At 34.7% G+C, this 25,412-nt stretch overlaps 1 long non-coding RNA gene across 6 annotated transcripts in view; it reads left to right on the top strand.

The window, feature by feature from the left end:
* LOC109702711 (uncharacterized) overlaps positions 1–25,412 on the top strand; it is a 67,597-nt gene that overhangs the window by 18,729 nt on the left and 23,456 nt on the right. For all 6 annotated transcript variants that reach the window (XR_012439931.1, XR_012439930.1, XR_012439929.1 and 3 more), the window contains 2 exons: positions 289–409; positions 14,317–14,491. This is a non-coding gene — a long non-coding RNA (uncharacterized lncRNA). The remainder of the gene's footprint in view (positions 1–288; positions 410–14,316; positions 14,492–25,412) is intronic.

Consider the following 25,412-nt stretch of genomic DNA (forward strand, 5'->3'; position numbering starts at 1 on the left):
ATATATACCTAAAATGCTCTAATTCTTTTCAAATAAATTTGCATTGGTGTTTTCTATAAAATAATATTACAGTGTTTCAATCAAATTACTAAATGTATTATAATGGCTGAAACATGAAGCAAATTGACACTGGAAGCATATCCATTTTATTTCAAATCATTTTATGTGATAGATGATTGGAACTTGGAAATGAGACTTAATTATGGAACACAGGTATAGAATAATAATGTAGATATATTAAAATGCATCATGCTTTTGTTATGGTTTGTTATGCAATATCTCTTGCAGGTTCATGTGTTGGAAGTGTGGTTACCAGCTAACGGACTTTTGAGAAGTGATTGAATCCTGAGGGCTCTGACCTTATCAATCAATTCCTTGATGTATTCACAATATGACGGCATTATTGGGAGTAAGTCAGTGGGGAATTTTTTGGGGGGATATATCTTTCCCAGGCTCCTTGATTTATTTCTTTTTCCTGCTTCCTGTCTGCCATGAGATGCATAGATTTGGCTACATGCTCTTGCATGTTGTTCTGCCTCAACATGAACCCTAATCAATGGAGCTAATGACTATGGACCAAAATCTTTGAAATCCTGACTTAAAATAAATCTCTCCTCCTTTTAAGCTATGCTGTTAGTCATTATGTCACAATAACAATAAAAGTGACTAACATGGAAAATTGGTACCAGGAAAGTGGGGTTGTTTGACTACCTGATCATATGAATCAGAAACATTTGAAACTGTTTTGTGGAAGGAATTTTGAAAAAGTTAGAGATGTGGGCTGCAAAAACCTTTAAAAATCCATAGCATTGTTTAATGAGCAATTCTCGTGGTAAGCCCAGAAGATCAAAACGCAAAATGATTACAGAAACTAAAGGCAAGTTTCGTGAGGTTTCAATAGGAATGAGGACTCTCTGAGAAACTGGATGAGAGGCCCTTCATACTACATTATGGTAAAGAAGTTTTCAACATTTTGTCCATTTCCTGAGACCTTGTGAGAGGCTGAGTTTAAAGATGACAGACTAATCAATATGGTAGAGGATATCAATCATTATGAGAAATTCATAACTGACTATTTTATTGGATGATTACTTCCACTCATAGTGTACCTACTTGTGTGTGTGTGTGTGTGTGTGTGTGTGTGTGTGTCTGTGTGTGTGTGTGTGTGTGTGTGTGTGTGTGTGTGTCTGTGTGTGTGTGCTGATCAGTTGATATAAACACTGTATTCTTGGAGAACAAGTCCCAGGGAGTCTTCCTGGGATGACTCCCATGGTGGATTTCAACTCATTGTGCAGTTGTTCCCTACTGAGTCCAGCTATAGTGGTTATCATTGCTTTTGGATACCTTTCATTTCAGAAAGTATTATTCAGAAATTTCATAATTTTTCTAAGAGTGATAGTTTCCTAAACCACACTTACCAAAAGTTGCCTTAGTTGTACTGCTAATGTTGGAGTCATCAGTATATAGAATAGAGAAGAATCTAAACACAGAACAAGCTACAGTAAATAATTCAAATCAGTAATGTTCTATTACCTTATATTTTCAAAGAAAAATTGCATCACTGTAAAAATGTATGAGTAACTGGCAAATTATTCCTGCTCTGAGTAAGAGTTAGTGAGAATTTAGACACCACATTATTACAGTGTTTACAAAACAGTAAAGAATTTTTTCTTTTTCTTATCATTTTGTTTGAGCAACAGAGTTATTTCAACTTTATAGAAATGATATATTCCTTATTAATCCAAAGTTGTAATAAGAAGATAAAACTTTAAAAATGGTTTAAATTGTTTTCATAAAGTAGCAGAAGAAGGGGCATGTATTTACTCATGCATTTAATAGATATGAGATTTCATTCTATGTGTCACTCAGCATAAGGGATAAAATAGTGACAAAAAGAAATGCATTCCCTACTGCTGGGGACTTTTACTCTCATGGAGTCCACCACCATTGGATAAAAGACCTAACAATAAATATATAAATAGAGATGATGTGTAAAATGGAGAGAAGAAACCAGAATAGATTCAGTGAGGTCAATATGAGAAGCACAAAGAAGCCAGCTGTAGAAATGACAGACAAATCTTAAGACTTTTGCATTTAATAAATCGAACCAATTCGAGTTATAAAACGTATATACCTGGAAACACACAAGAAATTTCCTGCATAGCTATCTTAAACAAAATGTCATTTTTTTCTTTTACAAAATTGGAAAATAGGAAGGTGGAACAGGTCTTGTGCAGGGGGCTGGTACCAGTGGGAGGGGAGAGGATCTAGGCAAAGGGTGTAGGAGGGTGAATATAGTGCAAATACTGTGTATACATGTATGTAAATGGAGAAATGAGACCTGTTGAAACTACTCCAGGAATTGGTGGAGGAAAGATAGAGGAGAATGATGGAGGGGGTGAAATCAAGTATGATATATTTGATATACTGTAAGAACTTTTATAAATGCCATAATGTACCCCTAGAACAACAATTAAAATGTGCTTACTTGAAAAAACTAAGTATATGAAAATAAAAATATATATGTAATTTTAAAGAAAAAAAGAACAGGTCATTTTAAAAGAAAAAAATGTCTTTGGTTGGTGAAGAAAAAGAATGGATCAAGGATGATCCAATTGCCCAGCTTATGCTTCAAAATGAATAACCTGCAATATAGAATTTTTATTTTTTGATGAAGCTATATTTTAATAGGGATGATAATATGGGTGTATTTGTTAACTAGTTAAGTGCCCTGCATGTGCTAGTAGACTGGAAAAGTTATTGTGAATTATATAAATGTTAATATCATACCCAATAAGGATCATGAGAACTCTGTGGTCAAGTAATTCCTCCAAAAGGCAAGTGAAATATAATACGATGAGAAATACATGGGGAGATCAATCTTTAAGTGCTAAAAATGCAGCCTTAGGGAGGCAAGGTATTCAAATTTAGAAAATTTGTTGAGAAAGCATAGTGTTCAAAGTATCTGCTGCAGAAGAGAAGTAGGGGACTAATAGTGGCAATTTTTGCTATGCAAGGCATAATTCCACTAATTCTATATCTGGAAATTAAATACTCATACATAAATATATGTTTTCCAACAGGTTCATTCTTAGAACTCCCCATATAACCTATTCAGGTTTATTTTTCTCAGAGTACCTCTCATAGTTTGGGATGGTATAATTTACTTATTTTGCATATTTACATTGCCTTTTCCCTACAGCAATGTAACTTTCAAAGTGACGGAAGTTTTTTCACTTAAAAATATATCACAAAGCTTTTGACAATGCTCTCCACATTATAGGTGAATATTTATTGAATTAATGAACATACTGGAATGGATGAATTGGAGGAGATAAGTATGTTCAGGAGGCATTTGAGGTACTGGGCTAACTATTGAAGAAGGAAAATGTAACATCTGGGATCAGGCTGTCAGAGAATCTTGCAGACTCCTTTCTCCACCTACAGAAGGGATTTTGGCATTTGCTAGTTTTTATAGAAGAGCATAACCTTCTCCATTGGTGAACAGTTCTTGTGTTCAATTCAAATATTCTTTCTGTGTTGCCAATTAAAATACATCTCCTGTTACACTGGCCCAAAGGACATGCTATCGCTCAGTCATACCATCCTGATTCATCAGTGTGTTGAGCTCACAGTGTATAATGATAAAAGAGAAAGAGCAACACAAATGTCCATTCATACTTAGCTAGAGGCTGGGTTATACAATAATGGTGATAAAGCCAGACACTGAACGCTAGAAATGAGTCAGTATATTAATAATCTCTATGCTCAATGACATAAAACTTCCAAGATGCTTCAACCAAAACTAAGTGATCAAGCATCTATACTAATTCTACCCACCCCCAACTTCTCTAATCAAAGCTAACATGAGCAAACAAAAGTGAATTTGGTTCTTGCAATTTGGCATTCTCTTTTATGTCAATCTCTCATTCATGTGTTTGGCAATTTGTAGTAGCATCTCTTTGACACTACTAGATAGTATCAATTACCTTGTAGATTGTCTTATAGGTTGTTGACAAAGCCAGTTCCCTTTTTCACTATGCTTTGCACATTTTTAAAACTGTTGAGTTGTCCTATGATGGATTTTGCCTCATCCTCTATCGATTCTATGTGACCTAGATGTGAATATAGATATGTTGTGGGTGATGAGAGCATGACCACTGGAATTTCATCAAATGTATGTGAACCCTTCTTGTTTTCTGTACACCTCAGTTTTCTCACTTTGAAAGTACTGATACCTGTTGAATAGTGTGCTTTTGAGGAGTTGATCAGATAATACATGTAGGCACATAACTTGATACCTAATTCATTGTACGTCTTCAAAATGGTTTGCTATTATAGTGATTAGTGTACCAATGCTTATTTTTTAAAGTACTACATTATAAATGTATGGCTTAATGGAGGTAAATATGCAGTGACCCACAATGATTCAGTCAGGGAAATGTTCAGAGAATACTTTGTTTGCTAATTTTTATTCAGTTTTTCCAGAAAATCTATTGCTTAGCATATATATTATACCATTAAGTATTTTCTTCATTTGCCATAAGAAATACTCTGCATTTGGCTTGCTCTATTGCCTATATCTCCTTCCACTATTTAAATGTGTGTATGTTCTCTTAGACACTAATTTCCTAAGCCTCACTAATAATAAACTAAATAAGTAACAAGGAACCTAGTTGATGGGGGCTTAGACAACTCAGGGATTTATTATCCCACTTACCAGGATTATTACAGAGAGGAAGAGATGGGCTTCAGTTTCCTCAACAAAATCTTCCAGGAATTTCTTCTCTTTTATGTTATTTTGTATTTCTTTTATCACCTCATGATTAACAACTAGGCCATTGAAATGTTGAGTATGAAACCTATGTATCAGGTAGGATGAATGGTGGAGTAGCAAGATAAAAGTTCCCTGGAACTTGGGAAAGAAGTAAAAATTTTACCCAAAGCTTCCTGGAAACTTGCCCTTGAGTTCTGCTGACTGAAGCTGGGCATAGTATTGCTTTCAACAAAGGCAGGTAAAAAGAAGGGTTCTAAACCCCTATAGGCCAGATGATAGATTGTGCCTGCCTCAGAGTAAACTCTTTTTTGTGTGTGTTTTGCATTTGTAGCTCCCAAACTCTGTATGAGTTTTGGCTCTTTAGCCAATTTGTCTTTATGTGGTTTTGTCTAGTAGTGCCGAATAGTTTGAAATGGAGCTAAATTGGATCATCTTTTCTGTGCTTTATCATAAAAATTAACCTCGTATTCTGTTCTTATGCACCAGCAATGATTGATTTTAAGCAAAAGAACAAGGAGAACATATTATTAGTGCTTTTTAGCAGTGGTTCTGGATCATTTGTTGAGTTAGCTATCTCTAACAATGTGCTATTTACTTGCTAGGTTTCCATTTCAAATTTAGACACTGACAGTAAAGCTCTTTTCTTTTCTCTTTTATTTTATTACCACCAGAGAATTCATAGAGGTTTTCATACTGCCAAAGACTCTAAGTGAAGCACCAAGTTTTTATCTGATATTTAAAATGTGTATCTCATATTTATCAGATACAATAATAACAGCACATCTGGCATCATTTTTGCTGGCCTTGCCCTGCTGTTTTTCTTCAGTGGAGATCTGGGCTCCAGATGTTGCTGATGCACTGGTATGGTCACCCACAGTCTGTCACCCTCAAGTACATGAGCTGGAGCCAAAACCCACTCAAAATTCCTTGTGGCAAGTTTTCAGAACAGAAGAACTGCCTTGAAAACAAATGATCATGTACTGAGCTGTCAAAAGTTATCCTCAGAAACTCATTTAATTTATAGAAATAGGCAAAGAAGCTATAAATTGCTTAGTTTGCTTCTACAAAATTTTATTATGAAAATTCTTATTATTAAACTATAATGTCATAAGATCTCTTATTTACCCTAAACTTATTTTCTTTTCTTATTTAGAAAGCAAGATGATTAGGGTATGATGAATCACATATCACATTTTCCCTCTGACCTGATAGATTTCTTTAAAAAATAAAATCTCTGCAAATATATTGAATTTTTTGTGTGTGTGTGAATGAGCTCCACTTATAGTATTGAGCTCCTCTTCTTTTCACAGAGAAAATTTTATAAACAACTTTTTTTCTTAAAAATACAAAAAATAATTCCTCTTAGATGACAATTTCATCCTTCATCAAAATAAGTCATAATAACGAGGATCAGTGGCTTGCTTTTCTAATCCCCCTACTCAGAAGGTGGAGACATGGAGAGTTGTGGTTCAAGGCCAGTTCCAAGACAAACGTTAGTGAGACTCCCATTTCAATTAAAAAGCTATTTGTGGAGCTGCATGCCTGTCATCCCAGCTATGTTGGAGGCACAAGTAGGGGAGTCACTGTGGTCTGGGCAAACTTTCAAGACCCTACCAGAAAAATAACTATAGCAAAATAGAGGCCCTGAAGTTCAAAATTCCAGTACTGCCATATGTATTTATGTACAGATAGATAGATGTTGTATTTTCTGTTTTCTATTTCCTTACTCGAAATCAGAATTTACAGCACTATGTTTATGTTCTATTTATTTCCATCTTCATATTTTAACTTCCATTTCATTACTGTTTATAGTTCTTAATGACAAATGTTCTTATCACACTCGTTAATATTCTAGTTCATTTCACTGCTATTGCAGAATACCATAGAAGAAGAAACATTTGTTTCTCATAGTTTTCGTGGTTAGGAAATACAATATTATGATGCTGTAAGTTTTAGGATCTTATAAGAGCCTGTTTCTTAGCTCCTAGATAGTTCTCTTCTGGCTGTGTCTTTCTGTAGCACAACATTCAGAGAGCTCTCTGTGGTCTCTTTTACCCAAGTACTAATCTCACACATGAAGGCTTATGACTTTATCATGTCCGCCAAACTCTGCTTCAAAATGCATCACACTAGGCATTAGGTAACAATATATAAATGTGAATACATATAAATATTATTTATGGCAATAACTTCAATTACTTTCTTAGTATAAATAATTAGTATTGTGAAAAGCATAATTATTAGCAAATATATTAAAATATTATAGTTCACTTCATATGTAATCCATCCATGCCTTCTGTATTAGTTTTCCATTATGACTATGATAATTACCATAAACATAATCACTTAAAGTAACACAAATTTGATTTTTACTTTTCTGGAGGTCAAAGTCTTAAAATCAATTTGTTTATTTGGGTGTGGGCAATGTTCCTTCTGGAGACTCTAGAGGAGAATGCAACTCCTTTCCCTTTCCAGCTCCTAGAGGTCTCCTGTATTCCTTGGCTCTTGTGTTCTGCCTCCATCTCCAAATCCAATGCCATCAGATTTTCAAACACCTGTATGCACTGGTCTCTTTCTCCATCTGTCTCTCCATCACCTCTACTTCCATTGTCACGTGTCCTTTAACCCTGGCCTTCCTACCTCCTCTTGTGAATGCATTGGGCTGCCAAGTCAGTCAAAGACATTCCCCTCATCTTGAGGTGCTTAAATAAGTATTATCTGCAAAACTTTTGCTATGACAGGAACATATTTGAAGATTTGGGGGATTTAAAACAAGGACATCTTTGGACATTTTTTAATGTACCTACCAAACTTCCCATCTTGATTTTTACCTACAAATGATACTTCATAATGAACTTATCAGCTCAATGTCAGCCATCTAGAAATGAGCAGACAATGTGTAAGTAGATAAAAAAATATAGAAATGAAATGCAATGGGTCATTTTTAAATTATTTATACACAAAGAACATGTTGATCCTTACTTCATTAACAATTCTTCATGGTTTGATTGTCCTTAACCTCAGACATTTAGATGTGGGTCATTATTTGATGAAGAAAGTGCTCATATAAGAGCAGTTTGATGAACAATTGCAAAAACTAGAAACTAAGGGCCTGATTTTCTTCCTGAATTAAATCCTGTGTGTTGGTGATCTCCTCAAGTCATGGGCCAAATTTGAGCACATATGAAAATCTTAGACCATATCGTGTAATTTTTTGCCATATTTGTGAAGAATTTAGATTCCCAAGCCAGACACAACACTAATATAAAATAAAAAAATTATCAATGACATTTGGAAAATATTTCAATTCTAGTTACCTCAAATAAATTGATTATTTATCTTAAAGAAGTAATATTCATTATCTGAATTATTTAGTGACATTAAAAATATTTTTAGGGAAAGAAAGTATTGTAACTTTTCTCTGTTACTAAACCAAAAAGTCTCTCTACCCTTTATTTGGACTCTCTGCAGTGTACTTATATGGCTAATACAAAAATTCTATTATACTATTCAGTTAGTTATCTTGATTTTCTCAAAGCATCAGTGAGCATAGTCTAACTAAGACTATAATTTCCAGTTGATTTGAATATGGCTTGAAACAGATTAAGAGTATAGAGTGAGACATTTAATAAAATGGTAAATTTTAACAGGTCTAGAATCTTTGGCGTTTCTTCCTCTCTATGTAGAAATAATTGTAAACATTATCTTCAAGTCACTTACATTTTACATCTTGTGATGTCATTTTTCTATTTGCTCTCTCCTGGAAGTGTAGTTGTATTATGCCACCTACTTTTGTTAGAAGATATATTGTAAACTTTAATTTGACTATATATTTTCTTTCTTCAAAATTTGGGATATAATCAATCAGTCATTACCGTATATAACGTTACCATGGATGAAATTAGTTTTCTTTGAGAACACTATCAGCTCAAAGGAATGATTGTCCAACAGGCACGTGGTAATACAAGAATTACCTTGTTTGTTGCCCAAATATCATTTTTAAGCAGTCTTTTAAAAAGACATAAGCAGATGTCAGACATCTGGAAGTTTCAGGTGACAAGTCATTTTGTGAGAAATAATTTAAGCTTTGAAGATAAAAATGGAAGTGTCCAATCACTTTATGCTATCATAGGCTTCTTAAAATAAGAATTTAACTATTCCCATTCTGTATTCTATAGGGGCTATATTCATGGAAAATGAAGTTAGAAAAGGGGGGAGAACTATGTAGATTTTAACCAATATTATTCTCAACAATTAGTCTAACTTTGCCAAAATTACATAGGTTGACCAGCAAGCACTGGTTTTAAAAGAATTGCACATAGGAAAACAGAAAAGCTTTCTTTGTATAGATGATAGAAAATGACGATATTAAGCATAGTTCAAATAAGCAAGAAAAATGGAATAAAGTAATACAAGCTAACATTTGTTAACTGAGTTAAATACTTTGTATGGTTTAGCTTATGTAATTATTTTAAAACCTTATACTAGAATCTACTATTTTCTGGATTTCAGAAGATTATTAAGACTCTATATGTTAAATAACATGTCAACAGTTATCTATCTAGTAAGTGCCAGGGATTTGGGATGTGAATATATTCATTCATTCCACAAATGTGTTAAGCCAGAACAATGAGAACACAAGGTTGTACTAGCACTGATCACATATTTTACAGTGTGATTCATAAAAGAAACTAAGAGTAAATGTATCAAATGGTAAAAAGTGACAAAAAGCAAAAAGCAAAAAGGGAGATGGAGAATTAAAAAAATAAGACTTGAGTTAATCTGGGGTTTTTATTCCATTTTGTGCTGTCATAAAATAAATAGCGGGCACAAGGTAATTTATAAAGAACACAAATTCATTTTTCATAGTTCTAGGGGGTGGAAATTCAACATTGTGGCACAGGTAGGTGTCTGGTAAGAGCCAGCAGTTGTCTGCTTCTAAAATGATACTTTTGACATTGTATCTTCATATAGAGGAAAATGATAGAGGAAAAGAATTCAAGGCTGTGTGGTGCCTCTTTTATAAGGATATCAACACCGTTAGCAAGGAAGAGTCCTCATAACTTAGAAACAATTTCTTAGAAGATATTCTAAGAATAAATTCGTAGTAGTTTTTGCTTTTCATTTTCTTGTGGTAAGGGGGATCAAACCCAGAGCTTTACCACTAATCAACATTCCCAGCCCTTAAGACTTTCTTCTTAAAAATCTTTGAGTAGACATGAATATTCCTTCAAACCATATCACTGATGGAAACACATCCCTGTAGAGAAACCAGCAAGTATAAGAAAAAAAGGAAAAGCCAATATTAACATTTCGATGGTGATCAGCATAGGAATGCATGAGATAGTGTATCAGATGATGTGTTGATTTTTGTAGAACATAGTAGGACTTGAAGTTTGGCCTGATACAGGAAGACTCTGAACAATTTTTTTTCAGAGAAGAGGCATGCCATATCATAAATATTGAAAGGATCACTCTGCTGACTTGGTAGAAAAAATCAATGGGAATACATGCAGGACAGAATAGAAGGACCAGATGAAATGCTCATTTATTGTGCAGGGGACAATTATGCTTGCATACATGAAAGAAATAGTGGTGAAGATGTTTTAAATGTCATAACTATATTAAAAATACTTCCTTGTTCCCCTTACAAGGAACATAGTTTTGAAATAACCAATCCACTTTTGTGGCTTGTATATAATCTCCATGTTTTCTGCTTTAGATATTGATGGAAGGCAAAGAAAGATGATAAGTGAAATTTAGTATTGACATCTGGAGGACTACAATATAAAAAGTCTGATGATAACTTTAGAGGTTATAACAGGAAATTCATAGCCCTGGGTCTGATGATGTTTCCAGGAAGAATAATACAGATATAAGATGCAGTTAAGGCCAGACATTGTGAATACTGACATTTAGGATCAAATAGAAAAATTCCTGTACTAAAACAGGAATATAAAGTTTTTGCAAAGTGAGTCTTAATAACAAGTGCTATTAAAATAACAAAGACAGTGATTTTTTTCCCAATTGGCTCAGTAAAATGACAGAAATTAAATTATTTTCACTTAATATCATAAAGGAAATGGTGGATTTTCTTAGTTATGACATGAATAGTATCAATAGTAAATTGGGAAACATAAGAAGCTTTGAGGTGAGCTTAAGAATGAATGGGAAACAAAGAAAATAAACAGTGGGTACAGACAACCCTGGGAGGACAGTAGATGAGAGGAGTGGTAGGTATAGTGGCACATGTCGTCAGTGTTTAGTAACAGCCTTGTAACAGCTGGTTATTTTTATATTCAATCCAGTAAGATATGGACTAATTTGTTACAAAATACACATGCTGAGGCAGGAATCAGAGCCCACAACAAAGTTCTCATACCCTCAGGTGTAGTGGCCTTGGACCACACAGACCTGAAAGCACTAAAGGAATCCTCAAGTGCAGGTTTTCCAATGAAATGTTGATTTCCATTAACTTAGTCCAGTCCAGGATTTGAAACTTGGAGATTTTTAGTGGACCATAATAATTCTCAATTAATAACATTAAAGTATTTTAATTAAAGTGATCATTTATCCTCGATTATACATAAATCACTGTCTCATTCCTAAACTCAGAAGTTGTTTACAACAGGAAGAGAGATCATGTTCACCACAAGAAATGAGACAAATTTTAACTTAGCTCCCATTTTGTTCTACAACTAAAGTAAAGCTATTTTGAATGTGATGCAATGTTTGTAATTGTAATTGCGTTTGTGGACATTGTTTTGTGGTTGACATAACTAAGTATTTTTCCTAGTCTGGTGGTGTTCTAGCCTTCACTAGAAATTAGCTTTGTTGTAATCATTAAGCTTCACATTTGTTTATGATAACATCTGTGGATTTCCTTTATGCCTTGTCTGAAAACAGAGTTTAAAAGTTATTTTCAGAATGACCTATGGGAATTAACTTTTTTCAATTTAAGAGGTATTTATTAAATTGATTAAAATTTCATTTGCTTTTAAGAATAAAATGCCTCAAGGACATTATGATTTTGAAGGGCACATACTTAGCAGAAGTACTGCTGTTTTTTTGGAGCTTAATGTTTTTAAAACAAAGCATCGTCCTTGACATTCTAAATGTATTTGGTAATTATAACAAAAGCAAAGCAAACTGTATTAGAAAACGGATATAAACAATGATTTGGAAGGAGCAGAATGGCAGCAATACTTGAGTACAGTCTGTTTACATCCCTAATCCTACTTTTTTCTTCTCTGTTTTCCTGGGAGCTTCTAAGCACCGCTTTTTGTATGACTTTACTCAACAGTGAGTTCCTCATCACGTTAACTCTCTGCCCTTTAGCCACAACATCCTGGCATTAAAATCACATTTCATATCAGTTTTGGTACCAACTGTACACGTATTTCATTTTAGTTTAGGTAACCAATGTTACATATACCTATTAAGGGACCATTTTAGGGAATATTGTATGCTTGTTCTTTTCAAATTGTTTGCCTCTTAACAACTAAAATGTTGAAATTCACTAGCCACCAGCAGAAGGAGATGAAGAGAGAAACTTATGTCATGCATCTCTACAGAGTTTGGGGAAAGAGCTTTATTAATTTCTTTTACTTTATGTAATCTTTATATAATATAATCTGTGTACAATGTGTACAAGAGCTTAAACCTCTGGAATTTTCCATAGCTGCCCATTAGTTGACATTAACCATTGGAAATGATCATTTCCTGAGGTGTCCTCCTCAACACAACTGTCACCGCAGGTCTACAGCAGCAGGTCTGTTATGAACCTGGGTGTTTTTATTGTGTTTCACGTGAGTATGCATCATAATGGCTTCATCAAGTCTTCGTCTTCCTTTTTTTTCCTGTGTGATCTGTGATTTAGTCCAGCATCTACTTTTTCCCTCCTTTCCTAAAAATTAAATAAAATTCTAGTTATCATCTGTAGTGGAATAGTGGAAGTCTAGCCCTTCAACTCTTTATCTTAATTTAAAGCCAGTTGCCCCTTGAAGAATTGTGTTTTTCTTGCTGTCTCTCAAGGACAGATCCTGTACTGCATGTGTGGAGTGAATCCCTCTGTCTCTGCATCTCACAGACATCAGCTCCTCTGAGGCCAATTCCACTAGCTTTGCGCTCTCTTCACTGTTGTGTTCCTAGTTCCTCACTCCTGCCTCATGTAGTAAAGATTTCAACTGCCTACTCAGGTCCTTCAGTGACTTCCCATTATATCCAGAAAAACATCTAACCCCCAAGGCCAGTAGAACAAGGCCCCTACCTATCTTTGAAAACCTTTCCTATGCCATTCCCTCTTTTTTTCTCATCTAAGGCTGGCTACTCCATTTTCTTTAGCTCTCAAGTAAAATATCATCCTCTCAAAATTGAGGTCTTAGGAAGTTAATTTGTTTACTATAATAGGACTGTTCTTCCCATAATACTAAAATGATTCTCTAAACACTGCAATAATTTCGTTAAGACTTAATTTTATTAAGATTAAATGCTAGGGACCTCTTAGGAAACCTACGGTATGGATATAATGTACTGTAGAAATTGCTCCAATATTTAATTATTCATAGTCAGTATGATTTACCATACAATATTTTTAAAAAGGAAGTGTTAGACAGGCACTGTTAGCTCACATCTGTAATTATTATCACTTGAGAGGCTGAGATCAGGAAGATTGTGATTCCAGGTCAGACCTGGCAAAGAATTTGTGAGACCCCATCTCAACCAGCACGGCTGGGAGCAGTGGATTATTCCTGTCATTCTAAGCAGCACAGTAAGTTGAGATCAGGCAAATCATGGTAGCCTGGGCAGAAAAAGTTCGTGACACCCCTTTCTCAGTGGAAAAAAGCTAGGTATAGTGGCACCTGCCTGTCATCCCAACTATGGCAGGAAGCTTAAAATAGCAGACTCTTGAACCATTCTAGTCTGGAAAAAAAGTGAGACCCTTTTTCCAAAATCACTAGAACAAAAAGGGCTGGAGATAGTGGAAATATTAAGTAGTCATGTATGAAGATGTAAAATGAGACATGTTAAAAGTATTCCAGGAATGGGGGAGGGTGAGCAGAAAGTAGAATGATGGAGTGAATTTAGCTATGATATATTGTAAGAACTTTTGTAAATGTCACAATGTGCCCCTAGTATAACAGTAATATGATTATAGATAAATTAATGTACAAAAAGGAAAGTGAAAAAAAGGGCTGGAATTGTGCCTCAAGTGGTAGAGTGCCTGTCTAGCAAGCTTGAAGCCCTGAGTGTAAACCCCAGTACTGCCAATCAATAATAATAAAAATAATAATAGCAAATAATATTACTGATATGCTGTTATTGAAAATATGTGTATACTGAACATAGATTCTGATGCCTTTCCTCTGAAGTGGTATTTCATGGTCAAAAAAAACTTATGATTTTCACAATAGAGATCTGTTTGATTTTAATCATAATCTTCCAGGACTCAGTGACATTGGCAAGATGAGACATTTAACTACTAATGTCAGGCCCGGAAACTTTTTATCCATCCGTCTCTTTCTTCTATTTTCCTCCAGGTGTGAAACTCCTCAACCTTTGCATATTGAACCAGTTTGAAATTCTTCTCCCCGTTCCCTGACACTGAACTTTCCAATCACACTTCTGGTATCTGAAGTCTTGCAGCCTCTGGACAATAAGAAGTGCTTGTGATCAACTGAAGGGAAGGTCTTCAGGTGATCTTTGCCTTTGCAGGTGAAGCAAGTGTGCTATCTAGATCAGCTAAGCGTATCTAATATGACTTCGTTTTACTTGCTGTAAAGTGGTGAACGTATATATTTAGACAAGTATTTGAAGCATGTTTTTCCAATTCCCTCTCTATTAAGCATTCTTGCATTTTTGTTTAAAACAAATACTCTCCAATAGTACATGGTCCAAACATAGGTCTACTTGGTATCTGTCACACAAGAACACCTAACCCCCAAAGTCATTATACTGTCTGAAAAAGATTCTGGAAATTTCAGATTTGGTGTGTTTAAAGGATCACATCAATTTAGCATTAATCTCTACCCTTATAAAAAGGTTTAGAGTTTGACTAAAAAAGTTTAGACTTGACTCAATTCAATATGCGGCTGAAAAGCTAAACTCACCTGAGTTTGACTGACTTACAGTAAGCCTAGGAAATATGAAGCTCAGTTTTAAACTTTACCTGGAAAGATGAGGTACAATTGGCTTTATTTTCTCTTTCCAATCTCACATGCATGCCTCCCATAGGCAGAATGTATTAGCAACAAACAGTAGAATGAATAAGGCTGTATGTGAATGTGATACCCATAGAGCAAAGAAGAAAAGACAGGTAGCGTAGTTTTACAGCAGTTGTTTCCTTATTTTGTTAGGAGGTTGTAGTGATAGTTAGCTGCAACCTGTTTCATTGCCATTTCATGTCCATTTTTCCTATGTTTATATTCCTTGTTCTTCACCTGTTCTGAGTTAATTACCTGGAAGCATTAAAGAAGACCAGTTTTATACTTCCTAGCATGATGCAAATCTTCATTTAAGGAAATATCAAAAATCTTCAGTGCTCCTCCCTACTTAGGATTCATATAGTTTTTCATTAATTTTGTGACTAAGCTAGCAATACTATGAGGTAGAACAGAACACCTTACAAGTTCCTCTTAATCATTAATCCTCCTCACACCCACAAAATCACAAATTTGGATTAGAAAAATAACCACTTTGGTCTATATCTTACTTCCTTTTTCATGCCAGTGGTCTTATGATATGAACTACAATGTTTGATCATCTCAGTTGCTAGAGCAATGCAAGCATTGTAGAATTGCTGTCAAAGCAAAAATTATACAACAAAAATAAGCAAAGAAGACCTTATTCAAGACCATTGCAACAGAGATGGGGAGAGAACATAGTTTAGTCTGAGCTCAGTTCTACTGATTTAAAATCTCAGGAGAGTTTTTAAGAACTGATGTAGGGGAATACAATAGGTCATCTGTGTTTGCTGACTGCTTTACTTAAAGGAAAGTAAACTTCCTGACATGACAGAAAGATAGTTTACCATGACGTAGGCAGTTTTTGCAACACAGAAAAAGGTACCTCCTTCTACCCCCCACAGAATCTGTTAGGCTCATAGTTATCCAGATAATCTAGAGGATAGACCTCCATTTCCATTGATGCTTATAATTCAAAATAATGGCTCTCAGTCCTGGAGAAAGACATTGCTAGACTGTAAAACAGGTGAGAGGCTTTTAAAAGATTTACATCTTAAAGGGATAAAGAAAAGATTAACTTTTAAAATTTTTCTAAAGTAAAGGCTTTAAGAAAAGGGATTTTAAGGCCTAGAGTCTTAAGTTTGGTATGACTGAGAAAAAGTTGAGGTTGTCTTGATTTATTCCAGTGGCATTATTTCTCCATTTAATACTGACTCATTAATAGGAAAAATAATTTTTAATGTCTCTCCTACATTTACCCCATGGTTATCTGATCTCTATGCATTATGGGTATGGGAGAAACAGAATTATTTGCTAGTGACAGTCCAGTACCTTCAGGAGACAGGGATCCCACTCTGCCTTGCTATCCATGACAGCAACAGAGAACTGTTCCATTGTACATAAAAGCTGGATTGATGCTATTGCTCTCACTGAAATCTCAATGGCGACAATGCCCCACCTGTACAAAAGGCTCTAGAAGACACTTTTGAACTGTGTTTCTACGATTTTGATTTTCATCTCTCTAATGAACTATCCACATAAAGGTGAAGGAAGTGACCTCTGGGCTTTGCTGTGGAGTTTACTTAATTGGGTAAGCCCAATATATATGCTAAATCAACTTGGACATTCTCTCTCTAAGTCTGTGAATTCTTTCTTCAAGAAATGCAGTATTGCATAAAAGTGAATTTTTAGCTACCTATGTCATTTTGCACTTGTTTTTGTGGAGCAGACGGTTTTAAATCAAGGTCTTGCACTCACTAGGCATGTGCTCTTCCACTTGAGTCATGCCTCCAGCCTTTGTAATTTTAAATTTTCTAGTAGCCAGATCAAAAGAAAAAAAGGAAAGAGAAGGAAGATATGTGCAAAAACATTTTAATTACATATATTTGATTTAACTTAATACATTCAAAATATTACTACAACATAATCAATGTAAAATTTTTATTGCTATTTTATTTGCTAGGCAGGTGCTCTACCACTTGAGTCATGCCCCCAGCTCTTTTTGGCTTAGTAATTTTTCAAATAGTGTCTCATGCATTTGCTTGGGGCCAGCCTTGGACTTTGATCCTCCCAATCTCTATCTCCCAATTAGCTGAGATTATATGCATGCTCCATTGCACCCAGCCAGTATTATTTTCCTTTTGTTTTACTATCTTCAAAAACCGAAACTGTATTTTACATGTATAATCTAAGTAAATTGCACAAGAGCGACTTTTGGCTAGTGGATAGTAGATACTGTGTTGGACAGAACAGTTTTTGACTATGCCCAGAAATTTCTGGTGATTTAATCTCATAATGACTATTCTACCATTGAGTCTGTTTTAGAGATGTAATATAGAGTGAAAGAAAGTGAGAGACAAAGTCAACAGATTTCTACATATAACCCTTTTACCTTGACAGAGTTTTCCTCTCTCCTTGGTTTAGTAGCCTAAAAATTACCTGTGCCTTCAAAAATATAAATTTGAAAACCTTGCTACATTTTTAACACCCCATGTTTAGCTTCATAACTGGCACTCTGGGATAAGCTGGGGTTTGAATAGAAGACTCATTGAGGACTGGTAGGAATGATGAAAATTGACAGGGCCTTAAATGATAGCCACCTAAATTGAGGTCCAAATGAATTTCCAATTCATGCAAGACCGATTTCATCAGACAGTGAAGGAGTAATTGTCTTGGCTAATTGCAAAAACTCTGCTGAATTTCAAGATCGTGATCCTCAAAGTTATCTAAACACTTCTAAATATCATCATTCCACTATCAGGTACCAGTTTTCCCAATGGATAGGCTTGACTATAGAAACTGGGAAGTCTGTGAGTTCAACTTATATCCTCATTCATCACTCAGCAATAATATAGCACAGTCTTTTATGGCTTTTGGCAACATCTTTTTATGGTAGTCATAGAAACTTATAGTGTCTCTCTATATTCCTTGAGCATGGAATTGAAAAAATCCTGTTATTTTCTTTCTTCAGTATTTCAGTATTGTGACAAGCATTTATCCACTCCATAGGCCCTGTCTTTTGCTTGCCCATTACAGATGTATTGGTACCAATACATGGGTCTTTATAGCTGTGCCTTCAGTAGTATTTTATTCCTCATATCTACAGGTAATGATTTAAAATAGATTAGATTGCTAATGTCAAATTCCCATGCTTTGAGAGTTGACTACTTGCAACTATGTCTGATATTGATTATTGCATCACTTACATTTCAGTTGTAATTGATGTTTATAAACTAAAGAGAATTGAATACAAGGGAGAAATAAAAGCATGTTATCTAAGAACTGTTTGAGCTACCAACAAAGAAGTAGAAACTAATTGTACACAACATAATACAATTCCATTGATATTTGTATTATAGTGTATTTCTTATTTTCTATGAATTATTTTGAATTATTTTCAGTGTCATGACTTTTGGGATGAGATGTGTATTATTGGTATTATTCTCTTAATCATACAAGAACTATACAAGATCAATACTGTAAAAATGAACTCTCCACCAATAAAGACATTAGACATAGGGTGGAGAAACAACCTGACTAAAGTCAGACTATTATGGTCTGGAACACCATTATCCATCATACAGCTTGAGCTGAGTCTCCTTCCTTGACAGGAAAACTCATACTTTCAACAGTTTTATATAATTCAGTCTCTCAAAATGTAAAATAACCAACACTACTTTGCAGGTAATGAAACTTTACTAGAATATTTAGGACTTACAAAGCTGACATAAGCTGACATAAAAAAGGATATCTGATTTTTTTCTCTCAGGTACATGTGTAGGTTAACTTAAGAAGAAAAATGATGTTCAGATGGCTGTATGAGAGTTTTGACATACATCCTACTCATTATTTTACTGCTAAATCTCAGCAAGTATTCTAGAAAATATGTGAAGAAATTTTCTAACATTTCTTTACTTGTATTATACAAAACCTTGAAATATTATATTTTGAGGATAATTGGATATATTCTTCCTTTTGAGAGAAGAGAAATAGAGAATGAGTTTTCTTAGGATACTTTGGATAAAGTTTTAATTTGTAACATTTTGAATCATTACAATCTATGCACGGATGCTTAAATTCCCTTACCATGCATCTCAATTCACCAGTGAAAATTGAACCCATGTAAACTCCACACAGGTCAAGAGTTACAGTACTGCTTGGACTCAGTCACCTCCCTCGTGTCTCTGCCAGTCGCTGCCATTTGCTTTTTCACCAGAGCGGTTTCATGATGGCTTTTAAGTACACACACATCTTGTGCCTGATTTGGATTTTCTGGAAAGGAATGGCTGAATGTCTATTCTCTGGATTTGGCTTCATTGGCTAGACATTCTTTTGGCTAAAATTCCTTAGATCATTGTTCATATCTAGTGAATTGATTTTCTTTAATATACAGCATTTTGTTCCAGTATTTATCCATTTTACTATTGATGAACTTGTGAGTTATTTTTAGATTTAAGCAATTATAAATAATAGAGCAAAAAATTTTATCTATCACTTTTAATGAACATTCATACACATTTCTGTGAGATGTAAATTCATATTTAATTTAACCAGAGTATTTTTTTAGGAATAAATTTATTTCTCCTGACCTTAAATGGTTGAGATTTTTATAATTTTCATTACAGGATGCAGAAAGACAATAGAATAATGTCTCTGAAGTTACAAACTTCAAATCAAATTTTATAGAAGGGAAATGGTCATCAAAATATAAAAAGCAGAAATTTTTATTCAACTAGGTATTCAGAAACTTTACTACTTATTCAATCCTTCTGTAAAATTCCAAGAGGCATTCTTATAATGAATTATCAAAAAAGAAATATTGAAAAAAAACCCAGTAAGTATAAAATATAAGTATAAATATTAATATGAACAAAGTGTAAAAAAGTAGTTCAACTATCATGAAAATAAGATAAGCATATAAAACCCTCAAAATAGAATTAAAATTAAAGAAATGATAAATGTTTGAGATGATTCATTTTAGCAACTGATAGACTTTGATTTTCAATTGTAGGACTATATCTTCTTAGCATTGCCAATCTTTTTCTTAAACCATTCAAATGAGTAAGTAGCAATATCTTCTGGTTTCTAGATGTGCACTCATATGTTTGCTAGTCTAGCTGATCAGTTTTGCATTTTTTTCTTTAGGTAAGTACCTGCTCAAATTTCTTATACAGTTTTTAACTTAATTTTTCTTGATTTAGAGATAAAATTCATATATATCTTGAATACCAGCTTTTTATCAGTTACATGTTTCACAAATATATCATACTTTGTGACTTGTATCTCCATCCTCTGTGTCTTTCAAAGAAAGAAATCCTAATAAGGAAAAATTTTAAATCATGTTACTTCTCTTGGAGAAAGTAAATGTGACATCTAAAGAATACTTTTCAAGAACGATTTGTCTAATAATTATTCTGACTTTGATATTTCCATTTTATATAAAAAAGTTATCCACTAACTGCCCAAAGTGGTTCAGTTTCTTGCCTGTCATTGAGAAGTCTGAAGGCTGTAAGTTGCAGTACTTACAAAATCTAAATTGAAACGAAAATCCTTCAAATGAACACCTATATTTACCTTTAACTTGAAGATTACACTTCATAGGTTGGCAGTTCTAGTTGAATTTATGTTTAAAAAGTCTGTAGCATTCAAGAGGAATTTGTTCACATAACAACAGTATAACACATTGTGTTTATTTTGTAACCTCATGCACTGCACGCTTTAGGTTGTAGCTTGTATTGAACTGCATTACTCTTCTTTGTGAGCTGCAGAATATGCATTGCTAGATTTCACAAGAGACTAGACCCTATCACTTTCAACATTTCTAACACTTCCATTGAGTATTTTGAAAAGTGCATTCCTTTTCAGATTGCTTCTGGGGAGCTTATACTTCCTCTTTTCCAGATATATTTGTGATAGTATTGGGTTTTTTTCTTTTTATTTATTTATTTATTTATTTATTTTTATTATTCATATGTGCATACAATGCTTGGGTCATTTCTCCTCCCTGCCCCCACCCCCTCCCTTACCACCCACTCCGCCCCCTCTCCCTCCCCCCCCAACCCCTCTATACCCAGCAGAGATTCTTTTGCCCTTATCTCTAATTTTGTTGAAGAGAGAGTATAAGCAATAATAGGAAGGACCAAGGGTTTTTGCTGGTTGAGATAAGGATAGCTATACAGGGAGTTGACTCGCATTGATTTCCTGTGCGTGTGTGTTACCTTCTAGGTTAATTCTTTTTGATCTAACCTTTTCTCTAGTTCCTGGTCCCCTTCTCCTACTGGCCTCGGTTGCTTTTAAGGTATCTGCTTTAGTTTCTCTGCATTGAGGGCAACAAATGCTAGCTAATTTTTTTAGGTGTCTTACCTATCCTCACCCCTCCCTTGTGTGCTCTTGCTTTTATCTTGTGATCAAAGTTCAATGCCCTTGTTGTGTTTGCCCTTGATCTAATGTCCGCATATGAGGGAGAACATATGATTTTTGGTATTTTGGGCCAGGCTATATTTGTGATAGTATTGTACAGTGTATCCTATTATCCTTTTTTACAGAAAGCAATGATAAGCAAATCTTTGTGTCTTAATCTTCTCTAATTTAGGCAACCTTATGCTTTTCTGGAGCATATTATCCTACATGAAGAATGCATCAGGATATATGGAAAGAGAAATGCAATACAAAGGAACTTAATTATAGCATAACTATGTCATTTCTTGTCAGTGTTCTCAAGTTTTTAAGCAATAAATAGGTCACATTTTATGGGGACCCTTTAGAGAAACTGAGGTACAAATTGAGTAAGAAACAAAGAGTTTATTTGAGATGATCAGAGAAGCAACTCAATAGTCAAAGTTTTGGGTAGGCAGAATAAAATGAGAATTTAGAATCAGAGCGCAGTCTTGTAAAACAAAAGATGCCACTCATGCTGTCACCATATTCCTGTGCAGGTAATTCTGAACCTGTTTAATTTGACCAGTTTAGGAGAAACCTAGTAATTCTTCGGTTGACATAGTTTGTTCTTGTTATGTCTAGTATCTGCCATTTCTACAATGTATTGTTGGAACACGCATAAGAGTTCACTTTATGTAGTTCTCTTTGGATATGTAAATAACATATCAAATTATATGACTTTGTTTAAAAATAAGCTTCATGTAAGGAAAAAGCAAAGGCAAACCTGGTAGGGCAAAGTAAATAAAGTATAATTCTAAGGTTGGTGAGTGTGAACCAGTTGATATTGAAGTTACTCTCATAGTCATCTGCTGTAGTTTAGATGAGTGCTCCCCAAAGGCTCACATGTAAAGGCTTGGTCCCCACAATGTCATGCTACTGAGAGGTGGTAGAACCTATAAGAGGTAGGGCCTCTTTGCAAGTCTTCTAGTCAAATAGGGGAGCATGTCCGCAAAGGAGCTATTGGGACCTATGATTCTCCTCTTTCTTTGCTTTTCTGGGTGCTAGAATTAAGCTGGTTCCTCTGTCATGCACTCCTGCCATGATGAAGTGTCTTACACCAAGCCTAAAAGCAATGAAGTCAACACACTAGGGACTATATGCTCGAAAACTGTGAGCCTAAACAAACCTTTCCTCTTTTCAAATTGATTGTCTCAGATATTTTCTTACAGTAACAAAAACTTGAATAATGTATTATCTATTCAGATAGCCATCAGGAAAATGAACTATCCCCTAAATTGACATCAATAGCTAAAACTGTTATTTTTTTCCAATGTAGTTAAAACTATGAGCATTTCCAAGACATGCTCTTAGTTAAATTCATTAAATTAAAAATTAGTGGATGTAGTAGATAGAATTTTAAGATTGTCCCCATTGCATCACACTATGATACTATTCCTGGGCTTTGTTATATCATGTGACAATAGCTAGGTGTTCTCACTTAGCCTAATTTAATAATCCTTTTAAAACAGAATTTTCTAAAGAGAATTGAGTAAAGACAGAAATAATCAGAAACGTTCAGAATGTGAGAACAATTCAGTGGACCATGTCTGAGTTGGAAATAGAGCATGTCCCACAGGACATCCTAAAGCACAGAGGCAGTCTGTTCATGCCCAGAGCAGACCCCAGCTGACAGCCAGCAAGGAAACAGGTACCACAAGCACAAACACCTGTCCCTGAGTCCTTAATGAGCTCAGAAAGCAATGCTCCACAGCCTCCACAGAAGAGTCCAGCCTAGCCAAAAGTTTGATTTTAGCTTTCTGTAAGCTGTAGGCAGAAAGCCCAGGCAAGTCTACTGTGTTTAAGATCTACAAAACTGTGAGGTAATGAATTTAATTTCATTTTAATCTGCTAAATTTGTGGTCATTTATCGTGCAACACTGACATAAATTTTGGTGCTTGAAAACTGAGTCCTGCCTTAGCAATGCCTACATTGTGAAAGTGCCTGTGGAAGTGGTCAGTGGATGGTAAACTTGAAGGAACACAACAAAAAGCCTAGATTTCCTTGAACATAGTGTTAGTAGAAATGTCAATATTAAAGATGTCAAAAACACAAAAAGAAATCAGGAACATGTTTGGGAAACTGGAGGGAGATCTTTGTTCTACACAGGCAGAAATCACATAGAAAAGGCATCACCCATTTACATAGAAAGCGTGACTTGTAAATGATGAAACTGGGTATTTAGATGAGGGAATTTTTAAACAAAGTGTTGAAGATACTACCTGGTTTCTTCTTTTTTGCTTGTTGTAAAATTTAAGAGGAATCCATAGTTGACAGAAGAATTATTAGTAAAGTGAAATGAGGACTGAATTTAAGATCATTTCTGTCTATCCAGATTTAAATTAAGAAATGGTTTATAACAGCATGGTTCTGGAAAATACTGCATGAACTGAAACTGTTGAAAGATCAAAAAGTTAGAGACTCTTTCACAAGAGATTAAGAAAATTATTTTAAATAACTAAGCATTGGTACCATATCTCTATTACTAAACTTGGACACTATTGCTTAAAATGTACAGACATGTAGTATATAATGTTTTGAGTAGTAATGGACAGCATATTTCATGGTTAGATCTTCCCAAGAAAGGTAGAGGGTATCTAAGCAGTTTAAAGGAATTGCCTCTCATTCTGCTAGAAAAGGATGTCAGACACAAAGGAAGAATTATTTTATAAATATCTAGAAACAAGATGTTTCTTCAAATAGAATACACCAACATGAAATCAATCCAGACCCACAAGACTCTTGTAAATGTTGTATCGACGTAAGCAATGCCAGCTTGTTCTAAAAGATCTGATGAACATTACATAAAAGAAGGCTTTTATTTAGTTTAGTGTCACCCCCCAAATCAGTTTACTAAAGCAGGAGATAGAAGTTCTTGTTGTGGCTCTAACAACTTACCACATAATGGTTTAAAGTGACACAAATTTTTATCACCCTACAGTGATAGAACTCAGAAGCTCTAAAACCAAGTTTCAGGTATGGCAGTGTATCTTCTGGAGACCCTGGGGTTAATATAACTTGTCTCCTTTTTCACCTAAGAGGCTGCCTAAACCCTTGCCTTCCTCCACCTTGGAAGCCAATAGTATAATCTCTTTTAATTTATCTGTCTCTCTGTCCCTTCCTCTTTTTCTCTATCTCTCCTTCTACCTCTTATTTGTCCTTTTGAAGTTACATTGGCTCATCTTTGACTCTGCTTCTCTCTCTTCCCTTATATAAGGGTAGTGTCCTCATCACAAATCTTTAATTTAGTCAAAGCTTCATAGTCCTTTTTCCATTAAAAACATGGACATATTGAGAGGGGGAGTTTTCAGCCCACTACAAAATATCAACAGACCCTAAAAAAATTCATATTCATTCTACCTACAAAATAATTTACTTCAACCTTCTTAAAAAGTTTCAAACCACTAGATCATATACCAAAATATCATCCAAACCTTAAAAACTCAAAATTCATGTCTCTCATCATGGAAATCAAATAAGTTTGAGATCTTGGCTACAATCCATTCTGAGGCACAATTCTATTCCATATGTGGACCTGCAATTTAGAAAAGAAGTCATTTGTTTTAAATGTATGATGGTGGCCCAGGTATCAGACAATAGTTACAGGCATTTCCATTCATGAAGGGAGAAAATGGGAGGTCGTTGATTTTCGTTAATTTTAAACCCTGCCAGGGAAACTGTATTAGGGTTCAAGGCCTGAGAACAATGCCCTTTGACTGATGGCTCTGTTGCCTGGGCACTCATACCTGACAGTTGTCCTCCTTTCCCTGGAAGGATAGTGTGTGTATTTGCAGCGGAGTAGTTTTATTTTTTTTTTTTTCTCAATTTTACTTTTTTGCATTTACATTGGTTCATTGACATTTGGGGAATTTAGTTTTTTTGAGTTCCTTGTATAGTCTGGTTATCAGAACCTTGTCTGATGGTATAGCTAGCAAATATTTTCTCCCATTTTGTGGGTGGTCTTTAAAATTTAGAGATCATGTCTTTTGTTGTGCAGAGGGTTTTTAATTTCATATAC

The sequence above is a fragment of the Castor canadensis genome, chromosome 12 (genome assembly GCF_047511655.1).
Source record: "Castor canadensis chromosome 12, mCasCan1.hap1v2, whole genome shotgun sequence".
Taxonomy (NCBI): Eukaryota; Metazoa; Chordata; class Mammalia; order Rodentia; family Castoridae; genus Castor; species Castor canadensis.